This window comes from Pseudophryne corroboree, chromosome 7, assembly GCF_028390025.1.
Source record: "Pseudophryne corroboree isolate aPseCor3 chromosome 7, aPseCor3.hap2, whole genome shotgun sequence".
Classification (NCBI taxonomy): domain Eukaryota; kingdom Metazoa; phylum Chordata; class Amphibia; order Anura; family Myobatrachidae; genus Pseudophryne; species Pseudophryne corroboree.
The window spans coordinates 179,529,297-179,547,921 of NC_086450.1; the positions used below are offsets into that span (position 1 = coordinate 179,529,297).

General features: G+C 44.8%; 1 long non-coding RNA gene across 1 annotated transcript in view; it reads right to left on the bottom strand.

The window, feature by feature from the left end:
• LOC134943490 (uncharacterized) overlaps nt 1-18,625 on the bottom strand; it is a 139,081-nt gene that overhangs the window by 25,131 nt on the left and 95,325 nt on the right. Inside the window, exons 6-7 of the long non-coding RNA XR_010181568.1 lie at nt 16,529-16,782; nt 550-682 (exon numbers count right to left, since the gene is read on the bottom strand). This is a non-coding gene — a long non-coding RNA (uncharacterized LOC134943490). The remainder of the gene's footprint in view (nt 1-549; nt 683-16,528; nt 16,783-18,625) is intronic.

Consider the following 18,625-nt stretch of genomic DNA (forward strand, 5'->3'; position numbering starts at 1 on the left):
ATGGAAAGCTCAACACCATATATACATTGAAGTAGGACCCCAAATTTCTTAAATGATGGGTCCTTGGGACCCAAATCATTTTTGTTTAGGTGCAATCACTGAAACAATAATCAAATCTTCTCTAGCCCCTGCACTGGAACCACCATAGGCGACAATAGAAAACAGCTACAGCAGACGTGGGAACCTGATCTGCCACCAATTGGGCCTGAATTTAAATAAATGGTGGTGCAGTTTTCATGCCTGCTTATATATGCTTATATATGCAGACTTTTCAGACATTTCCGCTTGCCACCTCAGAAGGCTGTGAGAAGAAATGTGTCCGCCAGCGGCACTCGGGCCTAAACCGAGCAACAATTGAATTGCTCCATCAGGCGCCATCTAGTGGCAGCAAAGGGGAAAACAATTGGATCGTCCCCAAACTGTTTGTGTTCATCATTAATTAAGAATCTTGTCTTACAGGCGGCTGTATTATACGAGTTTCATGTTGTTGCATGTGACATACATACAAAGTAAACAATTAAGTTCACCTTGCTTCTTTGCTATGCTCACCAATAACTCTGTCATCTCATCCAAGGTTTCTGGAAGAGATCCATTCTAATTCCATGCTCAGTTCCTGAAGGAGGCCTTTGTGACGGGAGTAGCCAGCAAGCTGCTCATCTACACCAATACCAGTAAGCGCAGCCTATAGTTTGGGGGTAAAAAAAAGACAATGTAGAAAACTAGTAAATCAGACACTGCAGCAATACTGCAAAGATAATGAAGCCAGCACCAGGAAGCCAGGGTATTACAAATCTTTAGACATTTGACCTGGGGGTCGGGGTGACTTTTCTCAGACACTATCTGGGAAAACAGCAGCTGCTTTGCAAAGGAGTAACTTCCTGTCCAGTAAGTAGTGATAAAATCTTCTTATTAATTATTGATACCCATGCAAAAGAATTTATTTAAATGTTGAATCTTCCCATGTTACTTATCATATAGAGATCTCTATCAAGCATTTCAAATTTGGACACTCTGCTCATTCAAGCAGGCTAAAACTTTGCCATGTAATACCCCTTTTCCACTAGCTCTAAAAACACGGGTAAATGTGCGGGGGCGCGCATTTACCTGTGTTTTTTTCTAGTGGAAACGGCCCCCCCTGCAAATTCCCGGATCAAGTGATCCGGGAATCCTACCCGGGTAGCTTGCCGGGTTGAACACGTGTTCAACCCGGTAAGCTCTGGAGTGTAAACGGAAGCGGCTCCCGTTCACAGTGTATGGAAGGGCGGCGCTGGGAGATCATGTGATCTCCCAGCGCCGCCCCTGCCGCATCAGCAGCAGCGTCACCAACCCGGCAATATGCCAGGTTGGTGAGCTCAGTGTAGAAGGGGGCTCTAGCACGGGTCGCAGCCATGTCAGGCTCCCGGCTGCGACCCGTGCTAGCAAGTGGAAAAGGGGTATTATCAAGTAAGCAGTGTTATAAATCAACATTTCTATTGATCTTTAAATGTCCATTTGGTCAAGATTCTTGAATAAAGTCTCAAAAGATGATATTGTTCATTCAAACTTGCTTTATCAAAGGCTGTCCTTTCATGTAGCACAAATGTTCTTTAATGCAGTGATGCTTAATCTATTTCAGCCAAAAATTTAAAAAAAAAAAAAAAAAAAGACAGAAGACTACCAATATAGTGATAAATTCTCTTTAGAGAAATAGATACTGGCAGGCAACAGGTGTTACTGGTAAATATTTGACCTGCATTAATGACGTGTCCAAATGTGTAAAACGTACAATTACAGATTTCTCCACAAACACCTATCCTCAAATCGAGCCAAATTGCCCTGTTGGACTTTTCGTGACTAATCTGGTTCAATCGTTCTTCTTCTCGCATCACTAATGCATGAAAAGTACAAGGTATGGTATAGGGCAGGGGTGGCCAACCCGCGGCTCTCGAGCCGCATGCGGCTCTTTCATCCGCCGCATTCGGCTCAGCCGGCTCCTGGCCACCACTGCCCTGGCCTCCCCTACTCCCGTGCTGCTGCTGTCTGTGAGGGGAGGAGAGCGCAGCGTGCGCCTCTCCTGCCCCTCACTCTCCGGCGCTGGTCCGTGAGCCAATCAGAGCTCGCGGACCGGCAACTAAGGCTGCCGGACCGCGAACTTTGATTGGCTCATGGACAGGCGCCTAGAAAAGAGTCACAGCCGCCGGAGAGTGAGGGGTAGGAGAGGCGCACGCTGCGTTCTCCTCCCCTCACAGACAGCAGCCACACGGTGAGCAGCACGGGGGAATGGGGGGGAGGGGGGGGTCGTTGTCATGTATAGCTGGCACTGGGGGCATTGCTGGCACTGGGGAGTCTTGTATAGCTGGCACTGGGGGCATTGCTGGCACTGGGGAGTCATGTATAGCTGGCACTGGGGGGCATATCTGGCACTGTGGGGACACTGGCACTGAGGGCATTGCTGGCACTGTGGGGACATATATATCTGGCACTTGGGGGACATATCTGGCACTGTGGGGACACTGGCATTGGGGGCATAGCTGGCACTGTGGGGACATGTATATCTGGCACTAGGGGCATAGCTGGCACTGTGGGGACAAGTATATCTGGCACTGGGGGCATATCTGGCACTGTGGGGACACTGCATTGGGGGCATAGCTGGCACTTTGGGGACATATATATCTGGCACTGGGGGCATATCTGGCACTGTGGGGACATATATATCTGGCACTGGGGGCATCTCTGACACTGGGGGGAAATGTGTATCTGGCACTGTGAGGCATATATGTATCTGGCGCTGTGGGGACATATGTGTATGTGGCACTGTGGGGACATATGTGTATGTGGCACTGTGGGGACATATGTTTCTGGGAGTGTGGAGGCACCCATATTTTGAAATTTTTATATGTATGTGGCACTGTACTGGGGCATTATATGTATGTGGCACTGTACTGGGGCATTATATGTATTTGGCACTGTACAACATGATTAAAAACAGAGTTTTGACAGAAGGTCATACTCCTACAAACGTCATAACGAAAGGTGTGCGCACAAAATGGGGTGTGGCTTTGTGAAAACTAGGCCACGCCCCCATTTTTGCCGGCGCGCCGCCGGCGCGCGCATGATACTGGCTCTTACCCTTGACTACAGATCTTTTGTGGCTCTTTGACTCTGACTGGTTGGCCACCCCTGGTATAGGGAATGCATGTGTAGGACTTTCCTGTAGCTTCTGTGCCTCTAATCTGGGTAAAGAGGCAAAAGACCGTTCTGATACGATTGATAAAGCTAAATATTTATCGTATGTAAAACACTTTAAGAGGTCTAAGAACACTGTACGCTATCTACGTAGGAAGTACCGTAAGGGTACGCAAGTTGCGTAGCGATCGCTCAACCGTAGTCGAGACGCTCAAGCGTCACGTTCGCTTACGGCCCAGAGATCACAGGCAGGCACGCTATTGGCTGCCGACTAACGTAATGATTCGCTATAGCGTAGCGGACGCTCGGGACCACGAGGAGATCACCAGCGGTGCAGACGCTCCCAACGTTAAACCTTTATATCTATACCTTTAACTATGAAATACACAGTAAACCTTAGTGTGGTGATAGAGTGTAAGTGCAACCTGGTGTAACCTGATTAACTACAAAGCTGCTTGAGCGTCTCCGACGCTCAGGGAATACTTAACACTATAAGAAATACACAGATACCTGGGCTTAGGGTCCAAAACCTATTATATGTATTATGACTATTATACTTGCAAAAGAATCACAGTACAAAGCATACACTACAATATAACATAGACTAACTAACCAGATAACTACACAGGAAAATACAATACAATACAATACAATACAATACAATCAAGGGAAAAATAAGGGAGAAATAGAAGAGAGAGAGAGATGGCTCACAATAACATCAAGACAATATGATTGCGGAGAAACACTTACGCACAAGGGGAAACGATCGCATGCGCCTCGATATCCAGCTCCCGATTATCAGCAATGAGAACCGTTGAAGAGAGTGAATCTGGATATGGTCGGCCTGCCTATTTATGCCCCACACACAATACAATTCAATGGTCCCTACAATCTCATTGTTCATTGGACACAGGAATTCGGCTTCGCATTATAACAAAAGGTCATAGGTTGATTCATACAGGTGGGCTGTGACTGTTTCCAACTGTTCAGGTGGGTGGGATACTGGGTTTCCCGCCGCATGACTAAGTAAGAACAAATAATAGTAAATGGACATAAACTTCTTATGTCCATAACTATTCGCACGAGCGATTAATCCGCTCCAAACCAACACCGGAATATTGCTATTTAAATACTCTTCCGATGGGTACCAAACACCACTGTATGACCCCTGTCAGACCCTTCGTACAATACAAAGAGGGATCTCTCTGTTCAGGAACATGCTATGTTAACCAAACTTTCAGAATCTATCAAAGGGACCATGATCTACAAAATACCTTATTAGTGAAAATATGTAACGAATGAGTCGCACGCTATGATTACATAAACTCTACCGTAAATACGCATACCGTGCGCCTGCGGGTGCCCGCGACTGTGAGTATGTGCACGTACGGGAGAGCGTACGCATGCGCAGCGCGGACCAGTATGAGGTGCAAATATGGCAGTGTGTGTAGAGATATTTTTCTGACTTTGACAGTCCACCCTTTGGCAGTCAATAATAACTGCCACCTTCTAAAACATTTCAAAAGGAGAAAAATATATGTCAGGGGTTAATTCATTTCCATGGTTGGGTAAGGGAGGAGTGAGGAGTAGGTGGGAAGAGGGTATGACCTAGTGAGATAGCAGAAGCGTGTGTGTATGAGTCCATGTTTGGGGGGTCATGTATCATCGTGCCGTACGTGTTGTAAATCAAGCTTCGAGGTATTGCGAAGTATACATTTGAATTCCTTCTTATCCCATGGTACGGGTCTGTGGATGGGCTGTCAAACTTTACCGAGCTCTTTTCGGTTTTGGTTGTAACAAAATGGGGAAGCACATTTTAGTTGATGATACATGAATAGGGGAGGTATGTGGTTGCTGATATCTGTGCCTGTATTTCCTATCGACTATGTGTGTCATTACCTGAGGGTTGTAGAAATGAAGAAAATACATAATTACGGTAAATGCGGTGGTATTCTATGTCAGGTAAATGTACAGTCGTCGATTGAGGTCTTGTTTGGTGTCTGTTGAATGCAGTCTTCTTTGTGCTTTTGCCCATAAGGTGCGAGCAAAAGCTGTCAATGTCCATAGATTTACAAAAGTGTTGGGCTAGCGTAATTTTAAAATTTCTAGGGAAACTGGGGATCCATGGCATAGTTCATCAAAAATCTGTGTATCAGGTTGTCAAACTTCTTCTTTAATCCCTCTGTTGTCTGTTTATCGGCTCATCAAATTCCTCGTCCAAGTGGGTCTTGTTACCTTGGAGGAAACGGAAAAACAGGTGAAAGAAACGGACCGTAGAAATCGCATTTTCATCACATCATTGTTTCTACATTTGGGTCATAAATCAAGTCCAGGTTAATTACAGTTTCCTCACTCCTTAAACTCATTACCCTTGTACGATGTTTGCACTTCATTAAAGCCTGACCGCATCTAAATATCAATCCAATCGATATGACAACACCTAAGATACATAGGAGAAACTTCCCAACATCCATTATGACTCCTTGAGCCCAGTCTCCTAAACCAGAAAACCAATTTCGCGGGTTCAACCATGACACCCAACCAGTCAGCTCATTACCTACAGCAGCAAGAGTGAGATTGTGTCTCCTGCGAAATTCCCACTTCAATTGGAGAATATCGTCCATCTTTTGGTCTATGACCTCGACCGGATCCTCGGTGCTATTCGTAATATATGTGCAACATTTCACGCCGTATTGTGTTGCCAGTGTGACACAATATCCGCCTGTCACTGCTGTGAGGTAATTGAGAACCATTCTATGCTGTACCAGTTCTGTTTTGTAAGCCTGAAGTTCTCTTCCAGTATACCTAAACGTGTCATCATACATTTCAGTGATATTATCTAACAAATTTGCGAGCGCCGATATGTATTTATAATTCAGCACTCCTCTAGCGGTGCGGGTGAAATCTAACGCGATTAAGAATTGAATCCCGGTGGATTCACTTATCAGATCAGAGGCCGGATGCTCTGTCTTCTCTATCAGGTGCCTTTTAACAACGTGCTCGTAATGGGTGTGAGTATAAGGAGCTTGGGCACCATGGTGTATGTCTTTCATTTTGTCATGTGACACAGTCATTACTTCAGGCAATACTTTTCCAATATAACACAATCCTTCAGAGTTCGGGGCAAGCCACTTGTACGCCTTTCTCCCGCATATGAAATATGCATCATCGGGGAGAACATATGGGACGGAGTAGGACATAACCATATTACACACCTTCCATGTGAAATCTCCTGACCCTAATTCTTCCATCTGCTTAGTACACGTATCAGGTTGTACGATATGTGCACAGTATCCTGGTGATACTTCTCCAACTCTCGTAATTCTATTTCCTAAGGTGTACCTATACCGGAAAGATTTTCCTCTACTGGTTATGTGGCGTACAAGCTCTGTATCTGTAGGCATTCTATCTGCTCTATGCGAAAAGGTCATGGTTTGGTTACTCCATGACACTTCCCAATTTCCCGGCTTTCGGGGATTGGAGATGTTGAAACATAATAGGGACCTATCCACATGGTATTGGTGGAGCTTCAAACTAGGAGGGCTGGAGATATTAAACCTCCGGTCCACCGGTCTCCCACCATTTAACTCAAGTACCTCCCCTAACGTTAAAGGAAATGGTACTAGCCCTGATTTTCTGTGACCTTGAGGTACTTGAGAGCATACCCAACAATCTGTTTTATTAAGCACACTACCCACTAAAGAGTGATAGTCACTCAAGGGATGCCGGTCCATATGGATATTAAAACTGGATTGGCATTTCTTAATACACCCATCCTCAATGACATTATCACAGAGCCTACAGATACAGTTTTCTTCAGCTAATAATCCTTAAAAGAAAAATGTTTACAAATAACATGGCTGCTAGATCGTTTCCGGTACTCGCCTTTGCTTGGTGATTGGGTTGCTATTGGAAATTTACACCTCCATCTTTATCATCAGGACCTTTCTGGATCCTTTCACGACCTCACTGATACTCTCACCGGAACAGACTGCTCTGGTCAACATCATGGTCAACAGGAAAATCCAGATCACAGTCTCTTGGGGCAAGTCCATCTTACAGGAGGAGAAAAGAAGAAATTTGTAATGGGGGTATAAGAAAACAGTTTGTGGGGGAGAGAACTTGTTACGATAATAAGTTCTCTCGTCTTGTTGTTCTTCTTGTTCTGCTGTCCTCTCAAAAGGTGCTGTCTCTTCAGTCTTCCAAATGAACATTCTGGTGATGCAATATTCCTTCCTAACCAGCGATCTTTCTGTAAGGAGCAAAAATCTGGCATTACCATTGGTCCAACTGAGGGGTGACATACCATCTTTAAACCATGAAAACATGAGTGAGAAGAGAGAGAAAACAAAAAAACAAAAGAGATAGAGAACAATTCATGTGCATATATACATATTACATAACTCAACAATAAACACCAATAGGAAAAGAGAAATTAAACATTTTTTTTTCCAAACATTTTAAAACATGGTCAGCATTAAGAAAACATTGTCAGATTTATCAGGCTGTCATATCTACGTGTCTAATGGTTTCCTTGAGCAGTCCCTCCCCACCAGCACCTCCATATTCCACTGTCTGTATCTGGCCAGAATACATTGTGGTGGATAGGTCATGCTGGGGTTTGGTAGACTTCTGCAAGGACCAAGCGGATATGCAATGTTTGAATTCTTACCAATAATCGTCAGAGATGGGGATAGAAAAAGAAACATTTCACAGATACATTTACAACTTTTCACCCGGTCATTCCTGTGTCTTCAGTGAATGACCTCCCAATTTATTAACCGTTACCTCAGGCTTACCGTCAGTCCTAATGATCACCTTTTCCTGACTACATCTCATGGGTGTGGGCCAAAATTCTTCCTGTCTGATCTCTGATTATAATGGTGTGTGTTATAATTTTGCTCATTTCTTGGTCTAGGGCAGGGGTGGCCAACCAGTCAGAGGCAAAGAGCCTAAAAAAAACTATAGTCAAGCTAAAGAGACGGTATCATGCACACGCCGAAGGCACACGTGTCCAGAAATGGGGAGTGGCCTGACTGGCACAGGGCCACGCCCCTTTTTGTGTGCCGACCCTCAGTATGATATTCGTAGGAGCATGACCATGTGTCACATCCCCGTTTTTAGTTACACTGGAGGCGAGAAACACGGAAACATTTTACACATTACGGCAGGCAGAGACCCCATTTTACACATTACGGCAGGCAGAGACCCCATGTTACACATTACGGCAGGCAGAGACCCCATTTTACACATTACGGCAGGCAGAGTCCCCATTTTACACATTACAGCAGGCAACAGTCCCCTTTTACAGGGAGAGAGAGAGAGAGTGTGTGTTATACGTACATTTGCAGCAGCATCCACCGGCCAGCTTTCCTCTTGTCATTCCTGCTTCCTGCCCTACTCTGTGGCTCTTCACAGCACAGAGCACTGTGGGTGGGCTGGGAGTGACAAGCAGGGGCGGAGAAGGAGGAACAGGGAGGCTGCCCTGCTCACGGATGTCCGCTGCGGCCATCCTCTGTAAGTGTAGAGATGGAGATAAAGCTTACTCTGTCTCTCCATTAGGGGGGGTTTCTGCTGCCGGTGTCAGGGAGCGGGAGGCAGGAGCCGCAGCTCAGTAAAGAAAGAGCCGCATGCGGCTCAAGAGCCACGGGTTGGCCACCGCTGGTCTAGGGGGTCTGACTTTATGTGGGTTATTACAGTTGCTGGCATAATGCCCTTCTCTTCTACAATGATAACAAATCCTTGGCTTTCTCCATGTGCTAGGGGCCTGGGATTCCGGTCGACTTGATGCATCCTCTAGTGCTTGGATGTTCAGTGCCATCAACCGCTCTCCCTGCGCTTCCCTGGTTCTTTGGATATTTCGGTCATGCTCGATAGCGGACTCTCTTAATGCCGCCACCGAGATACCTCTCCAATGTGGTATGGAAGTTTGTACCCTAATTTTTAGTGTGTCTTTTAAGTTGTTCATTAATACGGACACAGCTACCTCTCTGTGGTGTACATTAGTTTCAATGTCATCTATACCAGTGTACCTAGCCATATCCTGCAGAGCCCGGTGAAAATACTCTGATGCGGATTCACCTTCTTTTTGTTTTATTGTAAAGATTTTATTCCATTTTACTACTGTAGGAAAATATTCTTTCAACTGTAGATTGATTCTTTTTACATTATCTTGGTTATACTCGTTTGTTAGTGGCACTTCCTCATCTAGCTTACAATCAGCGATAAATTTCAATGAATCAACATCGGGGGGTAAACATGCCCTCAAAACTGTCCTCCAATCTTTGTTATTTGGCTCTGCAGTGTGTCCTAGCACTCTAATGTATCTTTGACAAGCAACTAAGTCTTTCCTGGGATCAGGAAATTCAGACAGAATTGTTCTTAATTCTGTTCGGGAAAAGGGGCAGTGCATGGCGATGTTCCTGACGGGGGTGACTCCTGAAGAGTCAGTTTTCCCATTTGGTACTGCAATTACCCTGACAGGATTAAGTCCAGTAACGTCATTCTGAATTGATTCTACAATATGAGGTACATTTGTTTGTGCGTAATGTATAATACCATACGTACCTGTGGACACGACCTCACCTGACCCTCCATTAGGGGGTTTGTTTACAGTCTTTACCGATTGGGTCGCGTCCACCTGGATGTCTTGTGTGATGGCTTCTGGAAGAGGTGCCGACATCGTTCTGGGTTCACTTTCTTGTTGGTGTTCCTGAGGAAAGTTTAACATGGGGTGCGACTTGCATGGGTTAATAGTTGTACATTCAACAGTATTACAATTAGCATTGTTACATTTATTACACTTATTCTTATCATCTATACTACAGTTGCTAAGAGCGTTTTTATTGTTCACCCTTGTGCTTTTCTCCGCAACCATAATCCCCTCCATTGCCATGTCTCTCCTCTCAAGATGAAAGTTAGGTATGTAAGTTACATTTCTTTGCATTTCACCCTCCTGTTGCCATAACTGTAAACAATCATAATGCTTGATTCGTCTCTTTGCTGATTTAATGAGACATATCCTTCTCCTTAAATTATGCAACACCTCTGAGTCAAAACTACCTATCCCGGGAAATGGTGCCTTATCCCCCGCAGTCATTCGTGTCCATTCATCACAAAAGGTCTCAGTGTGGGGACCATACCTCCTCCACATTACTAACCGAGCAGACCCTCGGGGTCTGCAAGCCTCTGGAGTCTGAATCCTGACCTCCGACCGTCTCTGTATTGTGCACTTGGCTGCCATTGTGGACCTTTCTAACACAGAAAAACTTCCTAAAATGCACCAAACACAGAACTTCGTTGGAAATCCTTAAAGCTCTTCCACTGAGCTTCTTCTGCTCCGGGTATCTCCGGTCCGCCTTCTAGCAGACACGTGTAGCCGTTGCAGGCCCTATCTCTAGAGATTTTCCTGAGAAAATTCCCTTCCTTTTTCTTTACACAAATCACGCTTGCATGTGCTCCCTACAACACGTATGAGGGCAAGATTTACGCATGGATATACGACCTCATATCACGTTGCGTTATTGGTCACACATACAACCGTGCGGTCCAATCGTACCACTTATAGACACTTGTTGCCCATAAATGGTAGGATCATTGGAGTCTCCCTACTGTGCTCCAAAACAGCCAGAGCGTAATTTTATCACACTCTGTTGCACGTTTTCACTCAGATCGTGCTCATCATGTTCCACACAGATCACAAAGTTCACAAAGCGGGATTATCACACAGATCACAAAGTCCACAAAGCGGGATTCAATACACTCATACCGTTTTCAACCCACTATCATTCTTATAGTTTTCTGATCAGAAAAATCATTTCCCGTAGTCTGATAGCTCTCCCCAGAGGTATTACAGTAAGTAAGGTATTTAAACTAAGTTTTGGAAAGCTGAAATCAATTTGTGCTATTTATCGCCTTGCGTTATTTATCGCGTTGCGCTATTTATCGCCTTGCGTTATTTATTGCGTTGCGCTATTTATCACCTTGTTAAAATCAACTTGTGGTTTGAGTTACGTGGGCGTACACAGACGCTCCGTTGCGTAATATACGCTGCGTGCGTCGGCCTTTGGATTGCGTACGCAAGTCTTTGTTAGAGACACGTGTACGCAAAGCAAAGATCCACCGTAACACAATTTATACTTTTATCAATGTAGATGATCCTTGATCATCTACCACACACCACACTGACTTCGCCTTATTTCCCAGGCAAAAACTGTGTGTTTGTCTACACTTTAACTATATTACCTTTACTCAAACTATTGAAATAGCGGCAAATTTCTCTCAGCACTTTTATCAACTATAAAACTAGCAGACAGGAGAGTGATATACGAAAATACACAAATGAAAAGGAAATGCAGATATATATGTGTGCGTGCAAGACAGAAAAATAAACAGTTTTAAAAGACACTAGCGTTTTGCTCTTACCTCCGGTTCCCGGATTCCTTCAGCACCCTTTACCTAAGCGAAGCAGACGCTTATCCCGTCAGCACTACGAGGGATACAACCTCCCGCCCTTTGCTGATGGATAATGTCTGCTGATATTACCTAGTGCAGATATGTGAAGGACTGGACGGCCCCCAATTGATAAAGCTAAATATTTATCGTATGTAAAACACTTTAAGAGGTCTAAGAACACTGTACGCTATCTACGTAGGAAGTACCGTAAGGGTACGCAAGTTGCGTAGCGATCGCTCAACCGTAGTCGAGACGCTCAAGCGTCACGTTCGCTTACGGCCCAGAGATCACAGGCAGGCACGCTATTGGCTGCCGACTAACGTAATGATTCGCTATAGCGTAGCGGACGCTCGGGACCACGAGGAGATCACCAGCGGTGCAGACGCTCCCAACGTTAAACCTTTATATCTATACCTTTAACTATGAAATACACAGTAAACCTTAGTGTGGTGATAGAGTGTAAGTGCAACCTGGTGTAACCTGATTAACTACAAAGCTGCTTGAGCGTCTCCGACGCTCAGGGAATACTTAACACTATAAGAAATACACAGATACCTGGGCTTAGGGTCCAAAACCTATTATATGTATTATGACTATTATACTTGCAAAAGAATCACAGTACAAAGCATACACTACAATATAACATAGACTAACTAACCAGATAACTACACAGGAAAATACAATACAATACAATCAAGGGAAAAATAAGGGAGAAATAGAAGAGAGAGAGAGATGGCTCACAATAACATCAAGACAATATGATTGCGGAGAAACACTTACGCACAAGGGGAAACGATCGCATGCGCCTCGATATCCAGCTCCCGATTATCAGCAATGAGAACCGTTGAAGAGAGTGAATCTGGATATGGTCGGCCTGCCTATTTATGCCCCACACACAATACAATTCAATGGTCCCTACAATCTCATTGTTCATTGGACACAGGAATTCGGCTTCGCATTATAACAAAAGGTCATAGGTTGATTCATACAGGTGGGCTGTGACTGTTTCCAACTGTTCAGGTGGGTGGGATACTGGGTTTCCCGCCGCATGACTAAGTAAGAACAAATAATAGTAAATGGACATAAACTTCTTATGTCCATAACTATTCGCACGAGCGATTAATCCGCTCCAAACCAACACCGGAATATTGCTATTTAAATACTCTTCCGATGGGTACCAAACACCACTGTATGACCCCGGTCAGACCCTTCGTACAATACAAAGAGGGATCTCTCTGTTCAGGAACATGCTATGTTAACCAAACTTTCAGAATCTATCAAAGGGACCATGATCTACAAAATACCTTATTAGTGAAAATATGTAACGAATGAGTCGCACGCTATGATTACATAAACTCTACCGTAAATACGCATACCGTGCGCCTGCGGGTGCCCGCGACTGTGAGTATGTGCATGTACGGGAGAGCGTACGCATGCGCAGCGCGGACCAGTATGAGGTGCAAATATGGCAGTGTGTGTAGAGATATTTTTCTGACTTTGACAGAGTGATCTGCGCCATGCCTCGTACCTAGTACAGTTATATTTAATCTGTGACGTTATACCAACTCCTTGGCAATAAAAGTACTAATTAAGTGTTTTTAGTACATTATAAGCAACTTTGTAGTACAACATTTTCTAATAAATGAGATTTGCTTGACATTAGGGACATAAACCACCGCTAGCGTGACCAGTTTGTCATTCAATTTCCCAGTAAGAATTAAATATCGACCTTCAGTATCAGTGAATTGTTTGTCTAATACAAAGTTACATGAACGGGAAAATAAAAAAAGCCACTCCTGCCTTCTTCTTGGGACCGTTGGACATATACTGTAACAACATGGAAAATTGTGATTCGAAAACTGTGGGGGAGAGGATAGCCTGTAGGGCTATCACATGAGCTTTAATTATGGCAAAATGACATAAAGCAAGCCTCCGTTTATTTGAGGAGTTAAGGCCTTTGACATTAAGGGAGACTATGTTGACCATTGCATAAGCAAAAGAAAGAGGGCTGAGACGTAGGACTGTTTTGGGTTTGCGAACCAGAAAACACACATGTAGCTAAGCAAACACCATACACATAGCAATAAGAGGAATAGGCAGGGAGAGAAACAATGGTGAAAAAAGGGAAAAAGGGCACCACAAGGGCGCAACTAGAGGCCGCCAAACGTGGCGGCACATAGAAGGCAGCGGCCATATAGGCCACCCCCTACACTCCAAAACAGAAACGCTATAGTCTAAATAGGGCCATAACAGTAGTGCATCGCAACCAGTCAGGCAATATGATATATCACTTGGGCAAGGTACAATTAGACCACGGCCTCAAACAGAAACACTTATGGTTTGGTCAGTAATAGAGAACAATTAACAAAGAGAAAAGAAATAGGTAACACCAGTGTATACAAAGTTATCAGGTTGAGATGACGAGCCGCAGAAGATTAAATAACGGCATGTAGCTGATCACTACGCCAAATCAAATACATAAAAAAACAAACAAAAAAAAACACATTACTATATAACATATGAAGAGGAAATAACATATGACCGCAAGGTATGTTAAGAAGAGCGACAAGCAAAACATAAGACACTCAGGGGGAATGGTGCGTAGTTGCCCAATCAGGGGAGAGTCTGGAGCCTGCGTGACAACAGAAGCTGGGAGTCGGCCGAAGGTGTGGAGACTACACTCGTAGCTCCATTCTGCCTGATGATCAACTTGTAAAAGGGAGAGTGTTTCCGCACTGATATAAGAATCACTGATTAATTGAAGAGTCACTTAAACAACCAACATTACATATTTTATACTATATTGTTGTCATTATGAGTTTGTTGGCGGTGCGCCAAAGGTATCAGTAGTCACCTACTGGATGCATGCACAAGAGAAAATAAAGATAATACCCTTGTCTGGCGCACTCATTAATAATAATTAATAATGATTGCGCCAGACAAGGGTATTATCTTTCTTTTCTCCTGATGATCAACTTGGTGAGAAATCCCCAGCAATAGGGGATATCAGCCTTCCTCAGAGCCTTGGTCACTGTGTGAAAAGAGCGACGGATCGCCAACGTGGCGACAGATAGATCACCAAATATTTGTAAGTCACCCAGAACATCCTCGGTGGAAACAGATGGACGAGATAAGCAACTTTGTAAATGGTTCCACTGCGAATAAGATGTAAAGTTCAGGAAAAAGTACCCAACAGTATTGCTACCTGTGGCTGGACAACTTAGTTGTGCCATGTGCCCCATGCCATATGGAGTAAAAATTTTAGGTGATGAGGACATATCTGAAGGAGATTTATGTTTAACTTGAACAGCTGATTAATGAATGTAACAGTATTGCCTCATCTACAGGTGTTTTCTCAACTAATTACAAATGTTTAGGCCCCCATACATCTGCAATCACAAAAACAATTACACATTTTTTTTGCAGATTCTGAGATTTTTCCCCCCAGATTTAAAGATTCCCCAATCCACCCATACATTACAGATAATTCTTCAGTGATCTGCAGATCATTTTCAGTAAATACAGACCTGCCAATCTTGAAAGGCTCAACAGTTTACGAGAAACTGTATGCAAATCTGCCGATTGTTACCATACACTTGCAATCTGCAGCTCCAATTGATCTGTGTCATGTTGGACAACCTGATTTACCAATCCCAGTCATTTTTGGGTTGGAATCTGTGATCTGTTAACCCCATACATTATACATTTACACAATCATCTGCAAAACGCCAAATTGCCCCAGTTGATTGCTGATGTACCGTGAGACATTTTTCTAATAATCAGCAGCTAAATCATCTCTCAATTGGCTGGGGAATGGGGATGAAACTATGCAGTAACACTGCGCCAAAGCAGTGCCGTAACTAGACATTTTGGTGTCAGAAAAATAATTGGTGCCCCCTCTCCCACCATATCTAAAACAGGGTTCGGTGTGCACCCAAAATATAGAGGCAAGGCTTTATACGGAAGGGATGTGGCCACAGAAGAGTTACAATACACATTACACGGTACAGTAGTGTCCGTTATTCACATTACACCACATAGTACAACCCCTTACACACATTACACCACAGTAGGGGCCCTGATACACATTATGCCAGGTAGAGCCCCTGATACACATTATGCCAGGTAGAGCCCCTGATACACATTATGCCAAGAAGAGCCCCTGATATACATAATGCCAGGTAGAGCCCACATTATGCCAGGTAGAGCCTCTGATACACATTATGCCAGGTAGGACCTACATTATGCCAGGTAGAGCCCAGATTATGCAAGGGTGTAGGGAGCAGTGAGAGGGTGAGTTTATCAAGCAGTGATGGTGGGTGTAGGGAGCAGTGGGTGAGGGGAGCAGATAGAGTGGGTGTAGGGAGCAGTGAGTGAGGGGAGCAGAGAGAGTGGGTGTAGGGAGCAGTGAGGGTGGGTGTGTAGGAACAGTGAGGAAGGGTGTAGGGCACCGTGAGTGAGGGGAGCAGAGAGAGTGGGTGTAGGGAGCAGTGAGTGAGGGGAGCAGAGATAGTAGGTGTAGGGAGCAGTGAGGGTGAGCATAGGGAGCAGTGAGTGAGGGGAGCTGAGAGAGTGTGTATAGGGAGCAGTGAGTGTAGGAAGCAGTGAGTGAGGAGAGTAGAAAGAGTGAGTGAGGGAAGCAGAGAGTGGGTGTAGGGAGCAGTGAGAGTGAGTGTAGGGAGCAGTGAGTGTGAGCGTAGGGAACAGTGAGTGAGGGGAGCAGAGACAGTGGGTGTAGGGAGCAGTGAGTTATAGTTGTTATAGAGAGCAGTAAGGAAGGGTGGGAGTAGGAAGCAGTAAGGGTGCAACGAGGGTGAGTGTAGAAAACAGTGAGGGACGATCAGTGTGAAGCCGTTGAGCTCAGTGCGTGAGCTGCCCACTGCAACTTCCCCCTGCCTCTGTGACTCACCATACCGCTGCTGCGGACTCTCCCTCCTACACGGAAGGCAGAGCTCTGGAGCAAAGAGCTGAGTTGACAGAAAGGACACCCTTCAGGGATACAGGCCAGCCGCAGTCGGGCGGCCAGCGGCAGCGATCTCGGGTGCTGGTCGGTTGGCCGGTTTGCGACTTTGCGGTAGATGCAGGAGGTGACGGGGGGGAGATGTGTGTTCCGGTTCTCCACAGACAGTGCCTATGTGCTCGACACACGACGTAGTTACAGCCCTGTGCAAAAGAACATATTATCAGACCTTTGCGTATAAATATATGTAGGCTAACCAAACTATCCCTTTAAATTAGGGGTGGTGAACGTCCGGCCGTATAAGGCCTGCACAGCCACTTCATCCGGCCCGGCGGCTCACCTAACCCAGGGAGATGCCGGGCGCCCGCAGAGATTTTGTTACCAGCGGTATTTTGTTACCAGTGGGCTCCAGCTTCCAGCTCAGGCAGTGTGCCGCTGTGCGGCACTATGGTAAAGACGTCATGACATCAATTTCATAGTTCCCAGGAGCGGGCAGCCAGGCAGAGTGCAGGAGCGGGGCTGGTGAGTATTGTTTTTTTGGGGGGGGTTTGAGTTTATGTGAAGCGGCGCTACTAGGGGGCATAACTACAGTGGGCATATCTACAGAGGGGAAAACCTACTGGGGGCATATCTACTGGGGGCATGACTACAGAGGGGAAAACCTACTGGGGGCATGACTACAGAGGGGAAAACCTACTGGGGGCATAACTACAGAGGGGAAAACCTACTGGGGGCATAACTACAGAGGGGAAAACCTACTGGGTGCATATCTACTGGGGGCATAACTACAGGGGGCTTAACTACAGGGGGCATAGCTACAGGGGGCATAACTACTGACTGGGGGCATAACTACTGACTGGGGGCATAACTACTGGTGGCACACTAATTATTTTTTTTTCAATAATGATTTTTTTATTAATTTCCAAATATAGAGAAAAAAAAAACAAATAAATGTACATGAACAGAGGTCGTATAAAGAGTACAACATTGAGCTAATACATTAGACCCGATCATACATAGCAAATCTGGATTCAGAAGCTCAGTTCACTAATAGTGTACATAGATTCTCTTAACTATCAACCATAGATAGAACCATAAAAGTAATAAAATAGAGATCACAGTAGAGAGGGAAAGAGGGAAAGACATAACAAGACAGCGACACACAAGGGAAGAAATATAGACAAAGAGAGGAGAACATATATGTCAGGGGAGTACCTTACTCAGATATTGTAACATAAAGATAGATAGATAGATAGATAGATAGATAGATAGATAGATAGATAGATAGATAGATAGATAGATAGATAGATAGGGGGCATCTGTCACATACGGGTATTATCAGATTGTGGAAAGTGCAGTATTGCCGTGTCAATGGGATCACTAAAAATTACGGAGTGACCCTGTCTCTCCCGGAATTCACTCCATTTAAACCATCTCATATAGATAGAAGAAGGAGATGAAGAGTACACACATCCCGCTGTTTCAAAAAGAAAATGCTTATGGGTATTATTAATAACCGTCTGAATGTGAGGTATGGACTGTGATTTCCACAATTAGCCTATCGCTGCCTTAGCTGATATTAAGACGTGACCTACAATATACTTGTCGCAGCTGAGGAGAGCGTGAGGAGAGTAGTGGAATAAGGCAAATAGTGGATCTAGTGGCACAGTCGCTCCCACCACTTCCCCCAAGAGAGAGAACACTTCCGTCCACAGAGGCCTCAAAACTGGGCAATCCCAGAAAATATGTAAAATGGTACCCACCCCACCACAGTTTCGCCAGCATAGCTGGGAGGTCGAGGGCCAGATACGGTGAAGCCTCTGCGGAGTGAAGTATGCCCTATTGCATAGTTTATAGAACATTTCTGAATGCTGGAGACATTTAGAGATTTTAAAGCACTGTGAGGAAATTGTATCCCACTCTTCCTCTCGAAGTACAATAGAAAGATCCCTCTCCCACTTAATCTGCGAAGGTAGTTTACCGGTTTTATTCAAAAGAACAATATACTGATACCATCTGGACACCCCACCTCTATGACCAGAGGTA